Raw genomic sequence first — 21734 nt, 5'->3', positions numbered from 1 at the left:
AACAAGCACTTATTTATGGGATGCAGAATTCAGTGGCTGTCTATGGAGCAATTCAAAATCTGCAAACAAGGATGTACACAAAAGCTGAAATTAGATGAATGTTTATAACAATGTCTCTTCAGTAGGATTAGCTGCAGTGGTAGAGGCATCCAGGTATCTAAATGCTTCATAGATCACAGAGTGATAATTATCTATAACGATTTATCCATCAGACTAATTCATGCTCATCTCTGTTGATCAACTTAAAAACAAAAAAATGTGCAAAGAAGTTATAGCTTACTACATTACATATTTGTTTAAATAGCACACAAAGGTAATATTTCTAATCATTTCATATTTTAAAAAACAAACAAGAGTAGAAAAAATAAGAAAATAAAATCACAATGGAGAAGAAGAAATAATAATAATAATAATAATAATAATAATAATAATAATAATAATAATAATAATAATAATAATAATAATAATAATAATAATAACATCACCTACATACCCTCACCCGGAAACGATACAATGAATGAAATGATACAAACATAAGTTGAAACAAAGCAGCCATTAATTAATCCTGGGGGTAACCTGAACAACAAATCAGGAAAAAGGAGGGAGAAAGGGGAGAAAAAAGGGGGGTATTTTTACTTGCAGCTAATATTGTGCCTATTAACCACATTATAACATGAACTGAAGTTTATTAACAGACTTGACATGAACACCATGTACCTCATAGTGCATACACAAGCACACCCTTCACATCACATGGCACCATGGCTCTACTTTCTTTTTGTACATACACGTCCTAGACTATATCAACACATTTGTCTTTAAAAACAGACAATAACAATTTACTACTTTTCCAACTCATCCCAAAACATTTTTTTTTTTTTTTTACTTTTTTTGTATTATATTTAATACACTACACTCACTGTACCACTTTCCCAAATAACACAACAGCCAACCAAAATAAATAAATAAATAAATGAATGAATAAGTAAATAAACCCTTAACAAAAAATCCACAGCATCTTTATCCAGATTCATTGGGGTTTTACAGATTTAACCTCTGGCATACTCTTCAGACACAGAAAGGCTTAATGTTAACAGACCTTTGAGATATTTCTGATACTACTGTTGAATTTTCACTTGCTCTTAACCCTGTTCCTGAAGTGTCACAGACGTTTTGTCTGACAGCTCTTCCACATCCTGCTCAGTATTCATTCATTTTGTTGCTTTTAACTGATCTACATGCTTTTTGTAGGACTTGCCCTTTCCCCAGACCAGGTAAGTAACTGGACCTAATGGCCTTCCACTTCTCTTCCCTTCCCCTGAACTGCTTCACATGTACCTTCTGCTGTGGATAAAATACTCTCACATGAACTGAACTTCTTATTTGCGTTTGCTGCTTTTCCTGCATTTGAGAAGAGAACTGTGGCTGTATCTGTGATAGCCTTCTTCTAATTTTCCTTCAGATGGGACTGAAGTATTTCTGTAACAGAAAAAGAAATCTGTCAGTGCAATGTGGAAGTGTGATGCCTAATTGTTTTTGCTTGTCCAATGACTGCTTAAAGGTTTACAAATTGAGGCCCATTAGCCGAATCAATTACCTTCAGTAATCTGTAGCTGGCAAACATACTACACATCACCTCAACTGTTGCTTTAGCAGTAGTAGTAGTCATTAGTGTAATTTTTTGACACATAAAATAAAGATCTCTGAGCGTCTTTTTGGTGCCAATAAATCTGTGAGGAATGAAATAGTCTTTGCACCTACCATAGACAGAAAAAGTGTTGCGTGTTGTTTGCTTTCTTCGATTCCGCTGGCTTATTGTGCGAAGTGGTCTTCATAGCTTCTACAAAACACAGGCCCGATTCTGTGCTGAACACCGCCATCATCTCTCTCTCTCTTTAACGATCGTTTTTCAGCCTGGAGCTTCGTTGCCAAATTGTTGTCACTGGGCGGACACCTGCCCAATGACAATTCCATTGTCCGATTGTCCAATTATTACAAATTTGCTCCCAGTTTCGAAACCATTTTAGCCTCCAACGTTTGCCACTGGTTTCACCTATTAATTGTAGTCCTATATCCCCCTGGATCCATTAATTATTATTTTTTCTGATTATGTGAATTCTTCTTCTATAGTTGGTCAGTCTAATCATTAGGATGTCCTTATAATTGTGGCTTGATCTTGATCAAAAGTGTATTGACTACAAGTATGTGCACTGTGTATACATAATTTATATTAATGTTTTGTTTGCTGATATAAACGATTGTGATTATAGTTAGTTAGTTAGTTAGTTAGTTAGTTAGTTTCTAAACTCTGATTCAAACTTTCTTCTGTACATAATTGACACACTTTATAATTATGTATTGAGGTTTTTTTGGTTTGTATAACTCTGAGTGTGGGGAAAAAATGTTGTTTCTATTCTCCTGTATCTTTATCCTTTTATTATTATAAAAGTTCAATAAACAGATTAAGCAAAAAAGAAAGAAAGAATGAAAATGACTGAAATAAATGAAAGTTTCATAGTGTTATTGGAGTCTCCCTCCCTATATGGTAAACATTCTCCTTACAGAAAGCTTCAGCATTACAGTAGTTCTATATATTCAGTATTTCTTTACATCACTGCATTTAAACATTACATTACATTACATTACATTACATCACTGCATTGAAACATTACATTACATTACATTACATTACATCACTGCATTTAAAATGTTTAAGGTGAGGCTAAAATGATTGGAGTTTGCCATATACTTTGATTTAACTGTTTTTAGTAGACGATAATCAGAAAGAGGACTGCAAGTAGTAACAATATTGTAATGCATTACTTTTAAAAGTAACTTTCCCCAACACTGAATATAATATATAATAAAATATATAATAAAATAACAAATATATAATATATTTGTTATTTTTCACATTTTAGTAAACCATTTAAAGGTTGTGAAATTCTGTAAAAATGATCTGTATATGAGTGAAAAATTCAGTTTGTGTTGCGTTTAAAGGAAACTTTTATACATATACTGATGGCTAAAAATAATCAGAATGAGACCGCAATAGGAACAAATATAAACATTTATTTAAGCAAAGTCTATAAGAAGTATACAAATAAGTTTATTTCTAAACAATTCTATATATGTATTTCCAATCTATAGGCTATTGATGGGAATAGGGGGAGTGGGATAGGAACAGAGGGATAGATTAATAAGGGATGATTATTAAGGGACGAGGGATCTTAAATGCTAAGGTTAAGCCCTTCTTCAGGTCCTGGGGTTCACTGTACAAACCTGTAGGAAAGAAAAGAGATTTTTTAAATATTAAGTTGATCAAAAATAGAAATAAAATGATTTCATACTTACGTGTGGAGCCTGAGCAATGTAGGAAAAAGAAGTGAGAGAAAAGAAGATGAAATGAAACAGAGGAAGAAAAGATGAAGTGGGTAAGGGGAAAGACATTGCTCAGAGTTCCTCCAAAATGTCCATCATCAGCTGGACGTGCAGCTTGAGGAGTCGCTGAACTGTGGTGGCTAAGGCTGCTGGGTCACTGTAGAGCTCCAGAGGCTGAGTGAAGAGTACTTCAGCAAGCTCTGTAAGGTAATCCTATTGACAAATTCCACACACATCCAACATAGTGTCACTGAGTTTAAGATACAATCCTGAGAATTTGTGGATCGTGGCATCAGAAGATATTCAACACTTACAATAAGCACTGTGAAGTACAGCTCTGCTGCAGGCTCCCACACGTCCACGTCCCACATGCTGAAGAGCGCAAGCAGGCGCTCCAAGAAACCTCCCTTAAACTTTTGGAAAGAAAGACAAGCTTCATTAATGCCATGTCTTATCAGGTTTAAAAAATATGGAAAAAGAAAACCAGATCAAATAGACCATGTTCTGAAACTCAAACATTGCTTAGAAATCTCCTGATAAGACACTTACTGGCTGAGGTTTTGAGCCATTTATAAAGTAGCTGAAGAAAATCAGCTCAAAAAAACATCCAGGAAGTTGTAGTGGTGGTCCTGCACAGAGTAGAAAAGATACAAAAATAAATTAGCTTTACATATTGGAGTCCTGTTTTCTATATTAGCAAAATCTGTTATCTTTAAACATCTGTCATTTCACACAGGCGTTTATTAGCTTACACAGGAGCTGAGCTCTGCTTTAATCGATTCCTGATTGGAAGGCGTCCTCAGGAATCGAATCAGGGCCTCGTAGGCCAACTGCACACCAACTGCATCCTGTTAAAGCAAACGAAAAAATCTCTGTAACTCACTTTGGCTATGGCTGAGAAACTGAAATTATTTCCATCACAAAAATGATACAGTCTTTCATCATTCTGAAGTCACCTGGTTGTTAGCTGCTGCCAGTCGCATGACGATCTTCTTTCCAGCCATGAACAAGAAGTTCTGCTTGTGGATGCTGGCAAGCAGAGTCTGAATATAAGACAGCACACAATATAAAAGTTAAAGCAGAGTGGACTTTACCTGCGCAGTAACAGCAGCTGAATAAAGGTTTTACTCACAGCAAACGCCTCACGAAGCGCGGGCACCTTCAGGCCGATTTCAGTCACCCCTCTGTCTGAAAGATGGCAGCTAAGAAACAAGAGATGTAAATGTTTAGTGTATATTAAACATACAATACACTGTTACATCATTAAAGAGTGAAGAGGATCGTACCAAATAAAGGGCACCTCCAACTCCTCTGGGTTAAGGCGCTCCTCACTCTCCTGCAAGCCAAATCATTAAATCATTAAAACTCACACAGTAAATTTTACAGTATCCGAATCAGGGGAATAGCAGCATATGTAGATACACATCAGGTCTGAAAGTCTGAATTACCTCACAGTCGTTGTGATCATAGTCCCAAGTGGAGGTGAACATCTGTCCATCTTCAGCCACATACAGCAAAGTGCAGGTTACCGTTGTAATGGTTTGCTGTTGAATAAAAAAAATATCCACACTGAAGACAAATAAAAGCACAACTGACAAAATTCTAAAAGTTACTAACTACAAGATACACTTCATGACAGTGCAATAAATTTACCACAAAATAATGTGGCACGACGAATGATGTCTCCATTCGGTTACAGGAGATGAACTCTGTAACCCTCCCAGATTCAGCCTTAAGAGAACAAATTAAAGTGAACACAATTAGTCACTGCAATTAACAAAAGTTTTGTGATGCCACAACGAATAATCCCTTACCTGTATGCCAGTGAAACAGTCCTCTATGGAGGACTCATAAGGGAATCCCTGCAAATGACAAAAAGCTGAAACTCAAGATCTATTTCACAAACGTGAGCGTCTAATAATCATCAAGGTCAATTCTCTTCCTCAGAGTAATTAAGTCTGTGATTACCATGTGATTCAAGCTGCTCGTCTTGGTGGATTTAAACCAACAAAGACGGCTCTGTGGGCCCCTTATCATCCCCAGGAAGTATGTTTTCATTTCCACTGACTGAAAATAGAGAAACAAAACTAAACATTAGAACTTGTAAAGACGGGTGTTTGTGTGTTTGTATCTCAGCTGCTGCACTGTAGAATACCTTGAACTGGGAGATGGAGGCCTGTGCAGAGAGGAACTGAATATTACACCAAGCGCTGATCAGCTCACCAGCATCGAGCGGCTGTGAAAAGTAGAGCAGGAAGATCATGAGTGCTTCTGATCACAGCAGTTTCATACTAATATTCTGTCACTTAGAAAAAAACAGAAAAACAGGTGAAGGGTCTTGAGGTTGTTCTGTGGGCAGCAGCTGGATGTTCGGCTCAACAAACTTAAAACACACAAACACAATTAGTCACTGCAGTTCATAACATTTGGTGATGCCACAATGAATAATCCCTTACCTGAATGCCAGTGAAACTCTCCTTATCACTGGTATAATAAGGGAATCCCTGTAAAAGACAATTAGATGAAACTCAAGATCTACAACCACATTTCACAAAAGTGCTCTTCTAAAAATCATGTCAGTTGAAAAATGTCCATTCTCTTCATCAGAGTAATAAAGACTGTGATTACCTCGCGAGTCAAGCAGTGTGTTGTCGGAACTCAGAGCCCGCTCCGAGTGGACATATCACAGGGTGGAATTTTTAGATTGTGTCAATTTCTCTTAGCTTTCCATAATCTTACCTAATTAACTCAACAAACCATAAAAACAGCCAAAATAAAGGAGATCTCAGTCAGCAGATGAGAAGAAGCAGGTTTCTTTATTCAGCCATGCATTCAATAACATGCATTACTGAAGAGAGCAGCTGGTCTCAAAACCCCGAAAAGTTCCCCTCTACTTATACCCCAGGTGCCCCATGGCGCCTCCTTTTCTCTAATTTAAATATTTCCAGCAATTTCCCATTATATTCAGTGTATGGCTACTTTAATCCCTCCTTCCTTAATTTACATACGTTTTACCATTTCCCATTAATTTCTTATTTGTCCCGATAACGCCCCTAATTTAATACCATCCTCCCCTCGATGACGTCAATTTTCCTCCTCTCCAGTTCTCCTTATTTTTAGGCTAAGTCAACAATTTTTAGAAAAAAATAGTGCTTACTTATAAGCGCCACTTCCTCATTGACTTGATTATATATTACTTGTATTAATCAAGGCCAACTACTTAATCAATGGCTAAATAACTCTTGATAGATATACACTACTTTTAGGCAGAAAATTGCTAAGTCAGAACTTAGAGCATTAAGTACATTATTTTTTAAGCTACCTTTTAAAGCTAGGTATATAAGTCAAAGCTGGGTTTGTTATTTTTCTACGACACTCTCCACGTGTATCAGTGAGCCTTGGCCGCCCATGACCCTGTCACTGGTTCACCACCGTTCCTGCTTTGGACCACGTTTGATAGATACTGACCACTGCAGACCGGGAACATCCCACAAGAGCTGCAGTTTTGGAGATGCTCTGATCCAGTCGTGCAGCCATCACCATTTGTCAAACTCGCTCAAATCCTTACACTTTCCCATTTTTCCTGCTTTTAACACATCAACTATGAGGACAAAATGTTCACCTGCTGCCTAATATATCCCACACACTAACAGGTGCCATGATGAGGAGATCATCAGTCTTATTCACTTCACCTGTCGGTGGTCATAATGTTATGGCTGATCGGTGTACATCTGTAACCATGCCCTTTAGCGCGAGAGCTGATTAATCAGTAGTCTAAGTATGATTTAGTATAAAACCAGTAGTCAGGGTTGTTAAAAGTCACTTTTTAATGGGGATGAGTATTATATTGTGGAAATAAATGAAATTCTCGTTGGTCAAGCTCATCAACTCGTTCAGGATTTTAGTGTGTAATGTAAAACAACAGCCAAGTTCACTAGCAGCTTAACTAACATTAGGCTAAACATTATATTTATATTATATTTACCGATAAAATGTGTACAAATTACAACAAATAGCCATGTAGATATAATTAGTCCAACTATTACAGTGTAATTTAAATCGGTAAAAATCGGCTAAAGTCCGCTAGCGCGCTAGCTAGCGGATCACAAGGCTAATCATGATTTAGTGTAAAACCAGTAGTCAGGGTTGTTAAAAGTGACCTACTAACAGGGTAAATATTTCATTGTGGAAATAAAATAAATTCTTGACCAAGCTTAAGGATTTTATTGTGTCATTTAAACCAGTAGCCGAGTTCGCTAGCACGATAACTAGCATGATGCTAACTGTGTAAATGAAATGATTAGCGAAGTTGTCTAGGTAGATAACATACATCTGTAACTAAGTCCTTTAGACCTGACTAAATCACTAGTCTAGTCATGATTTAGTGTAAAACCAGTACTCAGGGGTGTGAAAAGTCACCTTTTAAATGGGTAAATATTATATTATGGAAATAAACTAAATTCTCGTTACCCGAGCTCAACTCGTTCAGGATTTTAGTGTGTAATGTAAAACAACAGCATGTTCACTAGCAGGTGAACTATTATTAGGAGAAATATCATATTCACATTAATATAACCAATAAAGTGTTAAATAATTACAACAAATATACAAGTTCTCTCGGTAGATATGATTAGTCCAAATATTACACTGTCATTGAAATCGCTAAAAATCGGCTAAAGTCCGTTAGCGCGCTAGCTACTGAATCACAAAGCTAAGCACGATTTATTTTATTAAAACCAGGAGAAGGGGTTGTTAAGAATGGACTTCTAATGGGGTAAATATTTCATTGTGGAAATAAAATAAATTCTTAAACCGAGCTTAATGATTTTATTGTGTAGTTTAAACCAGTAGCCAGGTTCGCTAGCACGGTAACTAGCATTAGGCTAATTCACGGCAAGATGAGGTGTCTTGTGTGCTACATAACATTAGACTGTAACACTGTCACTTTAACATGATTTATTGTAGAAACAGTGTGGCATTAAAGGATAAAGATGATCCTACCTTGAGGACACTGAGTGTGTTCAGCAGGAGCAAATTATAAAATGTAAAATATATAATTTGTAAATGCATTTTTTACGGACTTCACTTCCTGGTTTCCGTACAGTTCGGTTTTTCTCGGAGGTTTTCGGTAGATGCCGTGAACAGGAGTTTTTTTTTTTGTTTTTTTTAAGGTCGTATCGTCTTTAAACTGGTCCTACAGCTTGAATTCTAACTGTACAGCTACATGCTGCCTTAAACTTCAGCTATGCTTCACTCCCTGGGCTTCCCGGACATTTCAGCTTATTATTATGATTATTATTATTATTTATTCATTATTGACTCTTGTTACTAGTTAGTGCTGGTTTATACTGGTTTATACTAGTTAGTACTGGTTTATATTGGTTTATACTAGTTAGTGCTGGTTTATACTAGTTAGTGCTGGTTTATATTGGTTTATACTAGTTAGTGCTGTTTTATACTAGTTAGTGTTGGTTTATACTGATTCTGAAGGTCGCAAGATTTGGATTATCTTTTGGCATTTTTGCTACACCCCTGTTTCGGATTTCTCTGTACTCCAATACTGGATTTGACTCCTACACCGACTCTACAGCGCAGCGATGATGAACTTCGGGGGAGGAGCCGAGCCTCAGCACCCGGATGTGGATCCCGAGCCCGGATGGAGCGGACTGTACGACCCCTGGAACGGTGAGTTACTGAGTTTCCTCTTTTTCACTTAAGTATAAAGTCTTTTAAACACCGCGTTATTACAAAAAACCACAATCAGGAATATCGTTTTATATGATTAGATGGTTTTGAGAAATTCTGTTCGGCTAATCTTTATTCGGCTAATCGCTTTACGTACACGATCAGTATGCTAAAGCTAGCGGACAAAATGGCAGACTCCAGTGAAACGAGCAGGGAAGAAGAAAACAGTGTTGATGTTTTCAGATATGTTAACATCAGCTTTTCATAAAAGTCCCAATGTTTACTTAACGTTTGTTAAAGTTTACTAAGTCAAGCCGAGGAGTATTAGCAACGATTAGCTAGACGGCTAGTTAGCATGTAGCTAAGTAATTGTTTTTCAGTGTTCGTAGTTTTTTTTTTGATGGAGTGAATAGAATAAGTTAAAATACTTACAATAACATGAAGTAACTTATTATTTTAAGGATTTTTCATTGTCCGTGTTTGTCGAGTTGTTAAAGCGGAGAGAGAAAGGGGCTGTGAGGAAAGGCAGCTAGCTGAACAAAACCAATCGGTACAAACAAATGGAGCTAGTGTGGCAATGTAGAGTGCAGCTTAGGCAAAAATATCAAGCTGTTTGTTTCAATTCTGTTCAGCAAGGTTTTGTTTCTAGCTGTCGTGAATAAAATAGTTAGGAGTAGTGTAATTTACGATAAAGGGCGAATTTTTGAGAGGAGACACAATTGGACTCAAAGGGGATGTGAAGCACTGGAGTAAGAAAGTGCTAAAGTAATAGACTGTAATAGAAATGTATTTTAATCTGCATTTTTTGGGGGAAGATATTTTTAAGCATTGAAATAAGTGCACAGTGTGACTAACAGTGAAGCCGTGATACTGGAAGAGCCCTGTATAACACCTATAAATGCAGCTAAAATGTAAATACTGAGTTTTTAATGCAGTGTTATAGGAAGATTACAGTAATATAACTTGTGTAAATACTTCTTGTTTTGATAGTGAGGCTTTCCTGCTTTACAAACCATACACAGTGCTATTAAAATAAAACCCCATCCCCTTTGAGGAGGCCACCACCTTCAGGGAGTCCACAGCCTTCAACAGTTCCTTTGCCCCAGCCTTATTTCAATATCGACATCCACAACATTGTGGCTGGTATGTACTATGCTCCTGCCACAATGATAACTCCTGTCCCACGCCAGGGCATAAGGAGGAGGTGGGACGAAGAGGATGGCAATCAAGAAGCCCCTCTGAGTAGACGGCAGCGTGTGGATCCTGATGGGGAGGTGGAGTTCATCAGGACGCCTGGACTTGAGGATTTAGGGAGTTTAATCAGTCACATGTACAGTGAATTTACACAAGCTACTAATGCTACAATTAGTCTGTTTCTTCACAAATTAACTAGCTAACTAACTCACAGGTTTATTAACTTTTAAGCATTAGAAAGAAAGGAGAGAAAAATTTACAAGGTCTCTCTCTCTACTACCTTATAAATTTGGCCATTTTAATGTTTTACATTTAACAGAAAATATTAGTTGTAATTAAACTTACATGAAACTAATTTATTGCAGAAGCTGTGGATTTGCTGGGAGAATCGTCAGATACTCCCTCAGTCCTCCAGGTATGTGTCAGTAAAATATTTTAACTACATTTGAAACGTGTAGGCTGCTTTTGTCTGTGTGTGTGTGTGTGTCTTAAGGTTGTTGAGCCAATCCTGCCGCAGCTACCCACAGAAACTCACTCCACATCTTCAGCTGTTGTTCTGGTAACCAAACCTGTCATTTATTTACTAAATCTGATCCCTGGATTTTCCAAGTGACAGAATGTTTGAAAGTGTTAGTGTGAAACTGCTATGATAAAAAACACTGATGATCCTCATCTTCTACTTTTCACAGCCCCTCAGTGCTGGTGAGCTGAACAGCACCTGCTGTAATGTTGAGTACAACACTGCAGACTCCTCCAACTCCCAGTCTGGGGTATTGTACAGTGCTGCAGCTGAGATACAAACACACACACATCCTTCTTTACAAGTTCTAATGTTTAGTTTGGTTTCTCTATTTCTAGGCAGTGGACGTTAAGGGATACTTCCTCGGGATGATAAGGGGTCCTGAGAGTGGTTTTTGCTGGTTTAAAACCACCAAGACGCGCTACTTTGACCAGCTGGTAATCACCATCTTTGTTACTCTGATGAAGAGAATTGATATTAATGATTATTAGATGAACACTTTTGAGAAGTAGATCTTGAGTTTCAGCTAATTGTCATTTGCAGGGATTCCCTTATCAGACCACCATCGAGGACCATTTCACTGTCATACAGGTGAGGGATTATCTGTTGTGGCGTCACAAAACTTTTGTTAGTTGCAGTGACTAATTGTGTTCACTTCAAATTGTTCTCTTAAGGCTGAATATGGGAAGGTTACAGAGCTCCTTTCCTGTAACCGGGTGGAAACCATCATGGAGCCACTTGAGGATTATGTGGTAAATTTATTGCAATGTCATGAAGTCTTTATTGTAGATAGTAACTCTTGGAATTTTGTACACATATGGGTCTGCAGTGTTTTTATATATTTTTTTAATTTAACAGCAAACCTTTAAAAAGGTGTCCTGCACGTTCCTGCATGTGGCTAAAGATGGTCAGGTGAACACCTCCACCTGGGAGCAGTAGCAGGTTGACTCTCCCCACAGTGATTCAGAGGAACAGTACGACTCTGAGGTAATTCTGTGTTTCAGACCTGATGTGTATCTACAGATGCTGCTATTCCCCTGAATAGGAGGCTGTAACATTTACTGTGTGAGTTTTAATGATTTATTGCTAATGTGTCTTGCAGGAGAGTGAGGAGAGCCTTAGCCAAGAGGAGATGGAGGTGCCCTTTACTTGGTACGCTTCTCTTCACAGTTTAATGGTATAAAGGAGTAATGTATGTTTAATACACTAAGCATGTAAATCTTTTGTTTCTTAGGGACCATCTTACAGAGAGAGGGGTAACTGATATCGGCCTGAAGCTGCATGCTCTCCGTGAGGCTTTCGCTGTGAGTAAAACCTTTGTTTAGCTGCTGTTTTTGCTCAGGGGAAGTTCACTCTGCTTTAGCTTATATTATGTGCTGTCTTATATTCAGATTCATGGGTAATATGAGTAATTAAGGAATAATAATTAAAATAACAAGCATCAAAAGCTAATTTTATAACAATCACAGCCTGCTAAAAAAAGGACATTCTTAGGATAAATATTAAAATAAAATGTACATAATGAAGAGGGCTCTGGGATATGCAGTAGTTGGACATTTGGCCCATGTCATACATCATCTGTGTATCTTTAGTAAAGTACTGGACATGCTGAGGCTTACATACTGCTTCATTTTAGGGTTTAAAATGAGTTTCCACATTAAAAAACTGAAGCCAAAGTGATTATTTTGTTTGTTTGTTTTAACAGGATGCAGGTCGTGTACAGCTGGACTACGAGGCTCTGATTCGTTTCCTGAAGACTCCTTCTTATCAGGACTGGATTGCAGCAGAGCTCTCCGGGTCCTATGTAAGCTTATAAATGCTTGTGTAACATGACAAATGTTTAAATCGAAAAGATTTTGATGTGATAGAAAACAGGACTCCATTATGTAAAGCTAATTTCTTCTTGTAACTTTTCTCTTCTGTGCAGGTCTACCACTACAACTTCGTGGACATCTTTTTCGAGCTGCTTCTATTCGGCTATTTTACAAACAGCTCAATACCTGAGACAGTAAGAGTCTTATCAGGAGATTTAAAAGCCATGCTTGAATGTAGTTTCAGAACATGGTTTATTTCATCTCATTTTATTTTTCCATGTTGTTAACCCTGATATGACATGATATTAATGGAGCTTGTCGTCTTTCTTTCCTAAAGCTTAAGGGAGGATTCTTGGAGCGCCTGTTTGCGCTCATCAGCATGTGGGAGGTAGACGTGTGGAAGCCTGCAGCAAGGACCTACTTTAAAGTGCTTATTGTAAGTGTCTAATATCTTCTGATGCTGTGATCCACAAATTCTCAGTATTGTATCCTAAACTCAGTGACACTATGTTGGATTGTGACAGTGATGATGTAATTTGTCTATAGGATCAGCTTACAGATCTCGCTGAAGTGCTGTTTACTCAGCCCCCGGAGTTCTACCAAGACCCAGCAGCCTTAGCCAGCAAACTGAGACCTTTCCTCAGACAGCGTGTCCAGAAGATGATGGACATTTTGTGGAAGCTTCACGTCCCTTATCAATGTATCCCTCTATCCTTGTCTATATAGATAACTGCTAATAGTAATTAGTATAAATAGTAGCTGCAAATAATATTGTTGTAAATAAACTTATAGTTGTATAGTGTTTATATAGTTTACTTTAATAAATGTTTTCATTTGCTCCTATTACCGTCTCATTCTGATTATTTTTAGTCATCAGTATGTCTATATAATTTTCCTTTAAAAAGCAACACAACACTAAATGAACTTTTCACTCATATACAAATCCTTTTTAAAGAACTTCAGAAACTTTGGTTTACTAAAATGTGAAAAATGACTAATAACATCCAACAAAATTCAGATATTTATAGTCTTGGAAAGTTTGTTTTCAAAATGTAGAAAAATCTGTAACATTTGGGGAATTGCACATTTACATTTAAGCATCCAGAGCACAGTTGTGTATAAAAAGTCTGAAATCTTGAGGTAAAAATCTGAAAATCTAAATTGTAGAGGACTAAAAATGTGGATTTACAGTTTACACCAAATCACACCACTGTAGCACATCATTTATAATGCAGTTACTCTGAACTCTCAAGGTTACTCTTTAAGAAGAAATAGTTTATAATATCAGTAGTCTTTAAGGTGTTTTCCAAAATAAATAAATTAAAGTACAGTAAATTAAATAAAAAACTAAAATTGAACTCTGTTTCTTTCTCCAGTTTGGGCTTCAAGCAGTTTTATTATTTAGAAGGGGATGCTCATGATTTACAGCCATGTCCACAATTTTCTCCATATCATGCATTTATTGCTAGTCCCCCTTTTTTTCTTAAGGTTTCAGATCAAGTGACTGACTTTTTCTCACAAGAATTTCCCAGTTTTTAGTTTTGAAGTTTTTAGTTTGGAGGCATTTTTCCTGAACTTTAGTTGATGTTTCTATACTCCTCACAATTCATTTTGCTTCTGCAATCAGCAGTTCCATCATCAGGCTCATGTTTTACAGATATGATAGCATGCTTCGATCTTGCGCAGTTTCTTTTCACCTCCACATTTTGATCCTGTTTTTGTGGGTAACTATTGTTTTACATTTTGCAGTATTTTACATTTTGCATCTGAGAATGTGGACTTAAACTTTTTGTTTGTGTAGAAATGTAAAACTGTGGAATACAGAGACAATTAAAGCACACATTATAGAGTTCACTGTGCCTTAACCCATAAGAACCCAGACCCCTTTCTCCTTCAAGGAAAATGATGGGGGACATAACACAGACTAAATAGATGCAAAATAACACATTTCTCAACTTTTTTTCTTCAAAATACCACCCCCTACTGTCAGGGATCTGTAATGTTACATATATGTCACAATGGGCGTTAAGCAGCCGGACCCATTTCTCATGAAACCCCATGAAATTTGTTTATGTGGCAATAACCTAGGCCAAATGGAAACATTTGAAGCAATTTCTTTCCTCAGTGAAACTAAGACGCACATCACATTTCTCACAGAGGGTGGTGGTTGCATTGATTTTGCAGAATTTGCAACGACCACACTTCACAGGCCCGTGTGCAACCTGGTCCACATGAACATCATCTGGAACTCCAACATGAACTTTCTTGGGAGGTGGTGGTGGAGTTGGTGTTGAGTGATAGGCGGCCCCTTTGGGAATGCAGGAGAATAAGGCTAGTTGCAACCTCAGCCTGGAAGCTCCTTTGTTTCAGTGGCTTGTGGACACCAAGTAGTTTACAGTCACGGCGGGAGATCAGCCATGCATTGACATAGGCAAGCATTATGGTTTGCCAGAACAGGTAGAGGAACCATCTCCATGACCTCATGTGGTACTTGTACCTTGTGACGCATGCATCTTGGAGGTCGACCCCCCCCACCCCATGAATGTGTTGTACTCCTTCACAATGCCTGTTAACAAATTATTATTATGAATGTGTTAATAAATTATTATAATAAATAATAATGACAAATAATAATAAATTGATAATAAATGTAACAATAATGTAAAAATATTAACTAAATATCACTGAATCAGCTAAATTAAATGAGCAGTTTATAATCTTAAAAGTTAAAAAAAAAAAGCCAACTAATGTGTCATATATGTCACATCAGTTTTTCTGTGACAATTTTAATGTTAAAGGGCCGTTGTGACATATGAATTTGTATAATATACTGATTTGTTTTATATGAAATTGTTCAAGAAATGTGTTCACATCAGGTTAAGTGTAATAAAGGACATGTTATGTAAGCATTAGAATTCTTAAATGGTCAAATCTTACCTTTTAGCTAGAAGAAAGAACCTTTTTAAAATGAGCTAGTACCATCACATTTGCCTGGCATGCAGACATCTGGGAAATGTTGTTGTGGGAACACAAAATCACATGACCTATCACATGACCCACCAGGATGTTCAGTAGGTGTCACTTTAGGACTTCATGAGTTAAAATCAAGGATAAAGCTATAAAAGGAACTTCCCAGGACATTTAAAGGGCTTGTGACACCTTTGTCACCGTGGGTTGTAAAGGGGAACATTCTGGATTATGGCATGAGATATACCAGACTGACCACTTTAAAAAACAGAAATGGCACAGGATGGTTTTGTTGGTGTATTTAGTGTCAGATATAAAGAGTTAAACAGCATTAAAACAAGATGCAATGGTACATGAACCTGAATGACCTTATAAATCAGCTTTCATCCTCTGGAAAAAAATCATATCAATCTCTACATATCTGTTCACTCTTAAACTCTTCCAGTAATCAGTTCTGATGTTTGTAACGCCTCAGATTATGGACAGACTGAGATGGACAGACAGATACCATAAGCACAGACACAGCTCACACAGCTTATTTTATGTGTCATCATTTGCTCTTAAAAGACTTGTCTCATTTGTTTTAAACTGGATTTGAGTGGGCTTGCTGTTTTTATTTTTTTGCCATAAATATGAAATGACATGATTAGAAATATTACCTTTGTGTGCTATTTAAATAAAACTGCAATTTAAACAATTTAATCCAAGCTGCTGCTGCTGGACCCTTGTGCAAAGCCCTTTACCCCTTAACTGCTCAGCTGTGGAAATGTGAGTTGCTCTGGATAAGAGAGTCTGATAAATCTTGTAAATGTAGATGGTACTGTTTGTTTGTACGCTGATAAAAATATCCAGCCTGATCTAATTTAAACAATGAAGGTAACTTTTTGCATCAGATTATTATGTAGATTAAGACTAGTCTTTGTATTTATTACTTAATTTTCTCTATGCAAGAAATACTTTTTGCTAGTAAAGTCTACTTAATTTAAGCATTTCCATAGTCATTGTTTTGTGTTTTCTCTACTAAACTTTGAGAGTTTCAAAAGTGGATTTTTTATTGAAATATTAAATTGAAAAACATCTTGAACCATGTTTCCATGTGTCCATGTGTCCATGTTTCTAGCAGATTCGAGAAAGGAAAGCAGGTCAGAAAGGTCAGTCGGGACTAATCATAACATCTGAACTTTTATAACATGAAAGTAAGGTTAATAATATAACTTAGAGAACAAAATTTTCAGTTTTACTCAAATTAGGGTGATGCAAAAATGAGTACACCCCACTGAAAGTCTCTGGAGCAAAGCTAAATTTTAGACTACAAATGTCTAATATTTTTGGTTATATTTTTGTATATTTTTTGTTATATTTTTGTACCCTTAAATTGGGGTATTTTAGTATTTTTTGTTATATTCCTTCTTATTTTATTTATTACCTGTGCTTGTAGATACTGCTGGTGCCAGATTCCACAGCATACTTCAGAGCTCTTGTAGACTCCAAGCTTTGAAAGGTCTGAGCTGTTTTTGTATCGATAGGGCCTTACACAGTATTAGGCAAGTGGTTTTAATGTTATGGCTGATCGGTGTACATCATATCATCTGAGACAGTTATTTGTCATCATGCCCAAACTTAGCAATACATTAAACACCACAAATTGGATGGCAAAATAGACACATCCAATATGCGACCCTATGTCAGTGCTTGTATGCGTTATTCTAAGATGCCGTCCCTTATGCAGAATAACGTGTGAGGTCCTTTGTGACTTCTCATTTGCTTTGGGTACGATCAGTCTTGAAGTGAGTTGGCACCATTCTCCAGTCCCTCATCTGGCCAAAAGTGTTACCTTTTGTTAAGGGAATGCAGCTGATGTCTTGCCCAAACTGGAGTATAAGAAAATAAATATAAAGTATATTAGAGCTTCCAGATACAGTGAAATGGCAATAAGTACACAAAGATTCTGCAAAAAATGTGAAAATTTACAATCTATATAATGTTTAAGTTATATCTTATATCTATTATATCTTGTGTTTAATACTCAAAATGTGAATAACCTGCAGGATGCTGCGCTACTCCCAAAAGATGACTGGAAACTGTGGATAGTAAAATAATAAAATTCATATGATATAACAGAACCGTCTATAAATATGGGACCAGATTAGACAAAGCTGACTAGCAGTTTTTAAAAAACACACCTTTCCAGCATTACTTTCAGAAATGGCTGCCAGAATCTGTTGTCTGGGCCCGTCTGTTTTAATCCCCAGCTCCTGCAGATCTCCATCAGTCAGAGTCAAAAAGGCCTCCATGTCTACCTGTAAATAAAACAATACAGGTAATTTACAGAGATGAAAAAATCACATATGATTTGTGCACAATTTACTGAGTACAGCTCTAAGTCTCCTTTGACAAGACTCTACAGGCTACAGGTGTAACTGCCATCTTCATGTTGCTTCACTGAAGTCCTATGTGGTCTGGGATTTGGTTGGGCCATTTAAGGACATTTAGAAAGTTGTTCCAAAGCCACTCCAGGGTTGTCTTGGATATATTCATGTTGTCGTTCTGAAAGGTTAAACCTTGTCTTAAAATCTGAGGCTGTGTCCACTGTGGAGCAAGTTTTCTTTAAGAACCTCTCTGTATTTCGGCTGCTTTCATCCTTCCCTTAATTCTAACCCGTCTTTCCCCTCCTGCCACTGAGAAGTACTCCTGCCAACACCATGCTTCACAATAACAGTGGTATTGCCCAAATATTGAGCAGTGCTTATATTCAGCAGCAGTTTTCATTTAGCTATTCCAACATAAAGCTCTTACTGATGGAGAACTTCTGAGATGGCTGTACTTCCAGCAAGTTCTCCCTTTTCTGCAGAGGACTTCTAAAGCTGTTAAAGTTGTCAGTGGGCTTTTGTTTTCTCTCTGATCAAAGCCATTCTAACCTGGTTACTGAGTTTGGCTGGATATCCTGTTGATTCCAAACATTTTTCCACAATGATAGAACCCACTGTGCTCCTTGGAACATTCAAAACCTTAGATATGGTTTATACCTTTACCCTGCTCTATGTCTTGACACAATTTGCTCAGGGTGGTCTATGTATTTTGTAGATAGATGTGTTCATTTCTGAATACCCTGTCTACGTTCATGGTCCAGAACCATATTGGCTTTTGTATGTTAGAGACTGGTAAACTGCAATAGTGTGAATGAGAGTACATTCCTACACACCATAAAGTCTGATCATCTTCATTTGCACTGACCTTCATCAGTGATGCTGCCACTGCTGGAGCCACAACTACTTTTAGAACATGGTTGGGAAGAAGCAGAAGACAGGGTTTCACCAATTAGAGGCTTAGGAGTTGGGGATGGCGATGGAGTCAGGGTAGGGGATGTACTCTTAGATGTGGAGGAATTCTCAGACTGAGGTCTCTTTTTCAGATCAACCTTCTGTGGAGATTGTAGGCTAGTGTTAGGTTAGATTGATGGATGACACTGTAATTATGCGAATACATTTGACTTGAATGACACGTCATTAGCGCGCACGATCCATCGATTGCCGTGGGCGGGCCATTGTTGCGATTAGCGGAGAACGATAAAATTGCGAGAGATTCGATTGGCTCGCTATGGCCGCGGCCATCATTGTCTGTCCATCTTTTCAGCGCAGGGATTGGGGAAGAAAGATGTAACGGGCCGATGTGATTGGGCAAGAAAGATTTCCTGGGTGAGCTGTGATTGGCCGGCTGACCCAGACTATCGTTCTTCAGGTAGCACCACTGGCCCATGGGAGCCTTAGGGGGAGCCTACAAATAAATAAGCGATGACAAATCAGTTATGTAACGTTTTGCGCTGTGAATCGAAATGAACACAACACCAACATGCTGCTGGCTGCAATCAGCGATCGTTTTTGGTTTCTGTTGAGGAAGCGTTCCCAGCCGTTATTAACTGAGCGATTTGGTGAACTCCTTGCCAGCTCTGCGGGCAATCCAATAAAGTCACGTTCCCATACTGGGAGTCAAACCCGGGCCACCTGGGTGAAAACCAGGAATCCTGACCGCTAGACCATATGGGAGGGCTCCCTGGGAGAGTTGAGATCGGCATTTTACTCGACCACCAAGCAGTTTGAGCTCCAGCGCGGTATCATCCAGAGCTTTGTATGGGAACCTTGCATTGCAGAGCACAAAATCGGCCAGCGCTGACCGAACATCCAGCTACTCAAGCTGGCAATCCAGCGGAACATCAGCCGCTAGACAGAGCGTGAGCTGGTGTTCCTGATGCAGAAAACCAGCGTACCTCCCAGTACAGGACTCTCCGCATTTCAGGGATTGTGGGAGGTGTTACTCTGCCAGCAATTCGGCAGCTGGAGTTTGTGGCACACCTCTGGGCTCTTAAAAGGAAGCCGAGCCAGCCAGGAGTCGAACCTAGAATCTTCTGAGCCGTAGTCAGACGCATTATCCATTGCGCCACTGACCCATGTGAGCTTTAAGGGGAGCGGGGTCCTACCTGTTTATGCTTTTCAAGTGACAAACAGCCAGAGGTCAAAAGCCATGCCTAGCGTTCAATGGTGATGTGGAAAAGCCAATGCCGTGACCCGGATTCGAACCGGGGTTGCTGCGGCCACAACGCAGAGTACTAACCACTATACGATCACGGCATCCCATGCACCTGGGCCGGCTGGTAAAAGGAGCTGCTACATGTTGTGATATGGGTTCTGGCGCCCCTCTGGCCTGTGTATACATAATTTATATTAATGTTTTGTTTGCTGATGTAAACGATTGTGATTATATTTAGTTAGTTAGTTAGTTAGTTAGTCTCTAAACTCAAATTCAGTTTCTTCTGTACATATTTGACAGACTATTTTTTGGTTTGTATAACTGTATATATATAATCAGAAAGAGGACATTCTTTAAAAAAGAGAGATTTGATTTGAAACCTGAACTGCTATCAGGTCCATGCTGAACACCTTCTGACCAATCCAAATCAAGTATAAATTTTAATCTCAATACTGCACATAATTATCAAATAAAAGTCTATCCAGCTGTTATCCAAAAGTCTGAAATAATGTTTCTCTTAAGTGTTTTAATTCAAATCCATATTTTGGTGTGATTTATACACATGGGTTTGTCCATTCTGACTTTTGGACGTTTTATTATGTCCATTTTATGATGAAACAGGAAAAGACTTTGAAAATCATCTGTCATTTTCTGATCATGTTAAATATCAACACAACTAGACTGAAATATACAGGTAAGATATGCAACTAATTGTAACATGAACAGAGCAAGATATAAACTGATATCTACTGGTTTCCTGTCAGGGTTGTGGACTGTTTTCTGGCCACTAGAGACCCCCACTGCCTTTTTGTTGGTGTCCAGTCTCTGTCATTATGTCTAATAGGTGTCTCCTGTGCTTTGTTTAGGTTTGTGTATTTAAGTCACCCTTTTCCTCCACAAATACTTTGCTTAGTGTTTCCTGTACCATGATTAAGTCTAGGTCAGCCATGTGCTCTGGTTTATGGCCTTGTCCTTAAAAGACTTTGTGCATCTGGTATAGTTCTTTGTTTTGATTGATTAACAAGTGCTCTTTTTTGACCTGCATTATTATCTAATTAAAGATAAGTAAACATTTCTCCAGAACTGTGATCTGGTTATCTGCATTTGTGTTCAGCCCCCTTTGATTGTGTTCAAGTTTTCTCACTAGTCCTGCCCTCAGTCGCTGCCATAACCCTATGTTCCTTCATTGGACCACTTATGATAGATACTGACTACTGCAGACTGGGAACACGCCACAAGAGCTGCAGTTTTGGAGATGCTCAGATCCAGTCGTATAGCCATCACAATTTGGCCCTTCTCCATATGCTCGCCAATTTTTTCTGCATCTAACACATCAGCTTTGAGGACAAAATTGTTTACTTGCTGTCTAATCCCACCCCCTAACAGGTGCCATGATGGTGTACAGAGGGGATGGACTCCTCACAGGGGGTGGGACTAGGTGATTCCCCTCACTCTCACTCATACTGACTTATATAATAGATATATAAATAAAAAAGGTCTGTCTCTAAATATCTGAGCTTTTCTTTCTTATTAATTCTTATTTTTACACATACACACTGTTTGCACAGTAAAGTGTGTGTATATACACACATACACTACCGGTCAAAAGTTTTAGAACACCCCAATTTTTCCAGTTATTTATTGCAATT

General features: G+C 38.0%; 2 non-coding genes across 2 annotated transcripts; both read right to left on the bottom strand.

Moving 5' to 3' along the window:
- Positions 1-19532: 19532 nt before the first annotated feature.
- On the bottom strand, positions 19533-19604 carry trnae-uuc (transfer RNA glutamic acid (anticodon UUC)). The gene has a single exon. It is a non-coding gene; the product is annotated as a tRNA-Glu (tRNA).
- Positions 19605-20114: 510 nt separating this feature from the next.
- On the bottom strand, positions 20115-20186 carry trnah-gug (transfer RNA histidin (anticodon GUG)). Its single transcript has one exon. It is a non-coding gene; the product is annotated as a tRNA-His (tRNA).
- Positions 20187-21734: the final 1548 nt, after the last annotated feature.

The sequence above is a fragment of the Hemibagrus wyckioides genome, unplaced genomic scaffold (genome assembly GCF_019097595.1).
Source record: "Hemibagrus wyckioides isolate EC202008001 unplaced genomic scaffold, SWU_Hwy_1.0 Contig9, whole genome shotgun sequence".
Classification (NCBI taxonomy): domain Eukaryota; kingdom Metazoa; phylum Chordata; class Actinopteri; order Siluriformes; family Bagridae; genus Hemibagrus; species Hemibagrus wyckioides.
The sequence above is the reverse complement of the archived record's forward strand: the minus strand, read 5'-3'. Positions and strand labels throughout refer to the sequence as shown.